Here is a 7,218-nt window from a genome sequence, read left to right as displayed (position 1 = left end):
TTATGTTTAAGTTGTTCCTTAATTTATCAATTGCATTAGAAAAAATTCCCTACCTACAATAGGAAGTAATTACACTGAAATGCATGGCAGGAGATGAACAATGATTAGAATTTGCAGAAGTTCATAATGTCACCTATATTTTTTTCCCAAAATGTTTAGTTCATCTGTTGAAAATGAAAGTGTTGAATCTAAGAATATACAGGTTCCTGCATCAAGCATAAGATATCAAGGGTTAAAGAATGAAAAATAGGTAAATATGCAAGGCATTTTTATATTGAATTGACTTAAAGAGATGATGATTACATTGATTCAAGAAAGGAAATCACAAATTTCTGATGAGAAAAAAAAATGTGTACTTCAGTCTAGACCCAAAAAGAAGTAAATACAGGTGAATTCAGCAAGAAGAGAGACAGAGACAGAGACAGAAAGAGATATCTCAATAAAGTTAAAAAGCTTCAGGTGAGATATATTGTATGCAGAGGTAAAGGTTTTGAATGAGTGAACTAGGGTATTTAAGACTTATCCCAGACCTAATGTACATCTAATTATAGTCCAAGATTGTCTGGTGGGACTGCAGTTATTAATATAATTTCTCTCTTTTGGTCAGCACTGTCTGGGAAATTGGGTGGGAGTGAACGTGCAATGGTATGGTGAGCCATTATGGAGAGCCTTGACATGGGCATAGCCATGGTTGAACTTTGAGTCACCCCGCCGGCACGAACGTGCTGTAGCCCATGACAACGGACTGGTTCAACTGGTGGTCTGACCTGTTGCCTAGTAAATGTAGCCCATAATACTTGTTTTGTAGAACCTTGTGACCTTTCCAGTCTGCTACACCCTGTTTGTACTTTACCTTGTGACCTTTCCAGTCTGCTACACCCTGTTTGTACTTTTGATTTCGGTTTTAGCCTATATATACCCCACCCTGAAAAATAAACGGGGCCTTGCTGCGGTAGAGCATGAGCCTGGAACTAAGTTCGTGAAACTGCTCTCCTGTTGTTCTTCCCTCCTGTTTGGGACCTGCTGGCAGGATTCTGATGTCGCGGCTCGCTACACAATGGAAATACTCAGACTGAGAGGTGATAAGGAAATTAGCACTTTTAATTTGTTAAGAGTACTATGGAAATCATACGCAATCAAATTCTGCTTAATAGAGCAAATCATTTCCTAACAATTAGAATTGTAAAACAGTGTAATGGGATGGATTTTGAAATATGATACACACTTTTCTTAGAAGAACAAAATTATAGCTTGTATCTAGATGGCCTCCAAAGAATCATGCCATCACAGGTGAGAATTTTGAGAGGTGACTGGGTCATGGGTGTGACACTCAATTACATATGTGTGATGTTAGATTCATTCACTGATTGGTTTAGCGTAGTTCTGGGTGTGGATGATGAATTTAATGAAGAGGGAAAACACACCTTGGGCGGGAGTGGCACCAACCAACAAGCCTGTTCCCTGAGTGGAGTGAAAAAGGGAAGAAGGAAGTCTCACTACCTTCTGCTTGCTTTTCTATCTGCCATGCTGCGCTGTCTTGGAGCCAGACCACTAGGGATTGAAATCTCTACAAACTCTGAGCTACAATAAACATTCTGTCTAATTTGTGGGTGTCAGGTATTTGGTCCCACAAATGAGAAAAGGTAACTAAGAAGAAATAAATTAATATTTCTATGGCTGCTCTTGTTACTGGCTCTTATGAAAATATATTGGCAAAGTCTTTTGAAAATTATTGGAGAAATAGATTGGATGTTAAGGAACAGGGAAAGTTATCTGCTTTGTACATCTTTTGATCTAATCAATTAGTTGGAAAACAAATAGTTGAATCATTTACGTATTTAAATTTTTCTTTACCTAGCCGTACACATATACATATCTCAAAGTTCTGTCAACCAAGGATGATTTCTAGGATATGTACAATCAAAATGGAACATTTTCAGATTTTGCATGTAGAATATAGGTCTGGATTTAATGTCTGAAAGAGAATCAGAAATAATCAAAGCTTTAACAAGTTTCATGGTACTCCTCCATGGCTTAGTTAACATAGAGGTCTTACATGTGTTTTGATCCTAGACCTAGGGTCTTACTATAATATCACTGCCCCTACTATAAACTTTATGAAAATGTTAATTGTAATTTGCTAGTACTGCTCACGAATAGCCATATTTTTCAAAGTTTAAAATGCATAAGAACCATCTGGGATACTTGTTTAAAATGCAGAGTCCTTGGTCCTATTTAAGGTAATTCTTATTTATAGATTTGACATGAGGAGTGGAATTTGTAATTTTAATCATTGTAGTGAGTCCAATGTGATTGTCTGTGAGCTATAGTTTGAGAAGCCTCAGCCTAAAATGATCAATCCTAATACATGATCAATCTGGTCATATGTCAGTTTAATTGATTAATTATTCATTTAATTAACTCATTTGATCTGACAGAAGATAAATCAAATGACACTGGTGATGGTATAAACAGAACCTCATTATAGGGCTTTGGGATTATTATTTTAACTTTCTGATTGTTCAATTGCTTGATCTACAAAATAGTAGCTATATTTCCTCACAGTGTTGTTTAAAGAAAGAACTATTAAAATATTACAAAACAAGTTTTAAATATGAACACTTAATGGAAGAGTACTGTCAGTATATTATGGAAATTAAATAATTAGTATGAGAGGAATTGATTTCAGTGTTGTATAAAAGTACATGTTTCTGCTCGACAAGGAGTAACTCAAGTTCTGATATGATTTGATCTACTATTTTTATACTGAATATGCATTACTGGAAATAGGTCACAGCAGGAAGACAGATTAAGGCAGTTTAAAGGAAAATAGAAACTGTAGAAACTATAAAAAATAAATTTGCAATTACAATAAGAGAGCAGAGCTGTCTTCTTTTCTTTGTTTACTCAGCAGCCAATATAATCATTCTCTGTTTCACACACACAGTTAACCCTTGTATAACCCGAAGTCATCTTCCACCTTCTCAGATGGAAGTGGACATTTTCCTCCTAATATCAGTATTACAACAAATGGTGCTTAGCATTCTGTCAGCAAATGTAACACTGAGCACTCTATAAATATTAGAGCTAAGAAGGAATAGTTTGTTGCCAATGTAGTTTAGAAGACAGGAAAAAAAATCAAAAGCATAGGTACCAAAGGTGAGGGGGAATGAGTGAAGATGTATGGGAAAACATACAATATTTAGAGTTTGTGATGCATGATTATTAAGGTGTATGTACACATTATTTAGCTATGATATCTTAGTAGTTCTCTTACACATTGGATTGGAAACAATGATTTCCCATGCCAGCTCTTCCTTTACACCATTCTTGTCACACTTGCTCCTTTGATGTTCCTCTAATGTCCTCTTCAGGTCCTTGTCTCTGTGTACTTTCACTTGCTGCACCTGTATCCTGGACCCGTGTATAGTTTATTTTCATATTTTAAATAGATCTTTCTAAAATAGTATCCTCTCGATGATACCTTCTTCCACCACTCCATCTAAATGTCTCAGGTTTTGTGCAGTGGGCTTTTGTGTGTTGTACAGGAGCTTGGCCTGATAAGCAGAGTTCCCTGAGATAATAAATTGTGCCTCATCCATAGACGATAAACTGAAACTGTTCTGAGAATACTACAGACAACTGGATCTACAATACAGATTAAGGTCACCTACTAAAGAATGAGAAATGCCCCAAGTAAATTTAGTTAATTTTGCCTTGTCACCCCTGCGGCTCTGGAAACTCTTGTTGCCTTTTCATGAAGCCCAGGTGAAATGGAAGAGGAATGTCATGACAAAAGGCAACAAACTCTTCTGATTTAGGAAGAATACTTAGTGTTTACTGAAAGTTTTTTTTTTAAAATTCAAATACTAGTAGTTCTACAGCAGCTACAAGTCACAAGTAAATATCCTTTTCTATAGCACTGAGCCACTTCTCCCCTCTCATCTCTTTCACCCAGCTTTAGCTGTTTTTCACAAAATGATTAATTAGAATAAGGCCGAGAATTGCCCTGTCCACAAGGAGAAACAAGCACTTTATCCATCCAAATATGCAGGGAAAATTCCAGTGAGAAAGGGACTCAAACTTTTATGGCTCTGTTGTATGTAGGTGAAAAAAATCATCATTTGACTCAACCCAAATAGGGAGCCATGTTTGCAAATGACAGAGAGGAAAAGCTAAGCAGACGTGGGATAGAGCCATTCTGTTCTCTTCCTTTTCAATTTACCTATACTGTAGCTTCACTGTGAAATGTACATTGAGTCTCTCAGTCTCAAAAAGCTACAAATAGGAAGTGGTAGTGAACTTATAAACTCCTTCCCACTCTATCTCTTTGTCTTTTCTTGAATGGCCCAACAAAACAATATAGAATCCCAAAAGAAGAAAAAAAATCAGTTCTTGGATCAAAGACATTAAAATAGCAGGATAATAAGAGATGTAGTTATTAACACAACACCCTGGTGAGGCCTGTAAAAGAGAACTGAAGGATTTTGCCCTACTGAATTCCGTTGTTCTCCTGTAACCCCAGCTGTTTGAGACATAGTGATGGTCAATGAATATATTTAAGAAGATAACATGTGATATGATATCTTGACAACTGTCAATTCCTTCTTTCTCTTCCAGTAGCACCGAAAGATTAAGATCATTTATTGATATCAACATAGGCTTTGTTGGAGAACAGAATATGCTACCTCAAAATATGAAGGTTGGTTGAGCTCAATGTAATTCAAAGAAGCAAATTCTGAGAAGCTTTCTTGTCTCCCTTTGTTTGTCTAGAAGCACAACCAAGGTTTACAATGACAACGGGTATACTGCCTTTCACTCTCTTTACCAAGGAGAACAAAGGCTGCTGAAAACAACTTGAGATGCGTATTGGTCTAGAGCTGATACGAAAGGGTGCCCCATGAACAAGATTTAGTGATTAGCTTTTATATGCCAATTATTTGCCTTTCCCCAAGTTGCCATCCCTAGACTCAATGTTATTTTTCTTTTTCTGGCTACTTCCCTAAAACATGTTGTTCCTTGTTGAATATCCTATGGAACTGTAGTATAAAGCCTTCTCTTTGAGAATTAATCATTTCCTGACTATCTCCAAGTATATATGAAGTATACATACAAATAGCCTTCCATTTGTGTTTTTTTTTCTTTTTTGTTGTTCTATATTTTGTTACAGGGCTCCATTACTACTAAAATAATATGAGAAAATCATTTTTCTTTCCCTATATTTTCATGCTGAGCATCGCCATTAGAAAGGCATTGAAAGGTCCCATGCAAGAGACAAATACTGAGAGAACAGAAAATAAATACTTTTGAAATGCATGGAAAATTTAGTGGCAATTGGAAGCTTGTTGAAAACATTTGGGAAATTTATCATAGCTGTGCCACTCTGATAAATGTCTCTCAAGTTTGTGCAAGTGTGCCATATAATAATCCTCATAATTAATGCCATGCTGTCACAGAAGAATTAAACCAGGGCACCTCATATGTACCTCCCTTATGGGATACCCACTGTTTTGTTTTTTTTCTTCTTCCCTATGCCTATAACCCTACCTTTCAAAAACCCTCCTCCAAGCTTAGTCACAAACTAACTCATGGTGTTCTTTCTCTCTCTATTTCCGTTTTTGATAGAGATGTGCTCTTCTGGACCAAAGTTTTTGTTTTTGTGTGTGTACATGACTGTGGGTTTGTGTGCTTGGATATGCATGTGTGTGTTGTACATGACTCTGTGTGTGTGTTTGCATGTGCATGTGTATGGTATTTACTCTCTGAACTAGTTCGCAGACCTCCATGTTTTATTCCCCATTTCCATTTTGTAGAAATGCAGTTAGACAAACAGAAATTAAGAATTTAAAAAAAAAAGAAGAAATTTAAGAAAAGGGCATGAAGAAGATGCTGCCTTTGATATGTTGTCTTGCAGTGGGAAAAACATGGTTAGCAAATAAAATGGGGACAGATAAGAAATGATCTCCCGAGTTCAAGTTCTATGGTTGATGTGATGCCATTTCTGAGATTAGGACTATGAAAGAAAAGGAGATCTTGGATGGGAGAAGGAAGGTGATTACTTTAGAGTTCACCTATGAGAGTAGACAGGCTTACATTATTCTTCCCTTTAGCATTATGATACCTGCAGTTATATGCACAAAGCACAGTATATTTTCTGTAAGAATGCTGCTATTTTTAAGTCACATAGTTTTGCAAATAAGACCCATTTGGAAGGACTATTCTAGATCTAGGCAATTCCCAAAGTGTACTCCTTTGAGGTAATGTGGTTATTTGACTTTTATGTAACTATCTGTGTCTTGAACTTAGAAATATAGCAAGGTTATCAAAAGATAAATTATGCATTGTGTCTTTTCTTTTCCCAAAAGAACTTTATGTAGGCCGGGAATAGTCACTCTTAAAACAATAAGACATGATGAGGAATTTACTCAACTTTGATGACTTGTACCACGTCTCTTTACTACTTACTGAACTGACCTAAATAAGTGCACTTGAAATTGGGAATGCCACATGAATAATATATATTATTCCTTTACTAATGATTCTGAAATATGTAAAAAACTTGCTTTCAGGGTTTTATCTTTTAATTCACCAAGTATTCATTATATATTTAAAATGTTTCTCTGTGTCTGAAGTCTAACTTCAGTCCGTCATTACCTGTTCTAACTGAACAATTCTTCTGGGCTCTACTACTGATCTGAAACTTATTTGAAGGCAGAGATTCAACTTCCCTGACTTGGAGTTCCTGCTGTATTAATTGAGACCTTTTTAGTCACAAATGAAAGAGAGAAACACAGTTCAAATTATTTTAAGGGAGAAGAAATAAAACAGAAGCAGTAAGAAAACTTTGCCTCACCCAAGGGCTTATAAAATATATAAGCTTTTTTCTGATATGGCTGGATTTAAAAATTTGAAATTTATCTGATTCTATATTTTTATCTCTTGACTTGGTTTTGCTTTGCTTTACTTTAATATAAGCATCTCATGTGGTAACACACAGGTAACAGTACCAGTGAAAAGAGTAGGTAGTAGCCGTGTATGGTGGTGCATACTGGTTATCCCAGCACTTGGGAGGCTGAGACAGGAGAATTGCCGTGACTTCAAGACCAGCATGGGCTACATAGTGAGTTTGAGACCAGCCTGGGCTACATAGTGAGTTCCAGGTCAGTCTCAACTACATAGTGAGACCCTGTCTCAACCCCCCAACCAAAAAAAAAAAAA

General features: G+C 36.3%; 1 long non-coding RNA gene across 1 annotated transcript in view; it reads left to right on the top strand.

The window, feature by feature from the left end:
- Window positions 1-966: 966 nt before the first annotated feature.
- Window positions 967-7,218, top strand: part of LOC109117374 — a 41,749-nt gene continuing 35,497 nt past the window's right edge. Inside the window, exon 1 of the long non-coding RNA XR_002024673.1 lies at window positions 967-1,079. This is a non-coding gene — a long non-coding RNA (uncharacterized LOC109117374). The remainder of the gene's footprint in view (window positions 1,080-7,218) is intronic.

The sequence above is a fragment of the Fukomys damarensis genome, unplaced genomic scaffold, assembly GCF_012274545.1.
Source record: "Fukomys damarensis isolate Sample0158 unplaced genomic scaffold, DMR_v1.0_HiC HiC_scaffold_24, whole genome shotgun sequence".
Classification (NCBI taxonomy): domain Eukaryota; kingdom Metazoa; phylum Chordata; class Mammalia; order Rodentia; family Bathyergidae; genus Fukomys; species Fukomys damarensis.
This window is presented reverse-complemented; position numbering and strand designations above follow the sequence as displayed.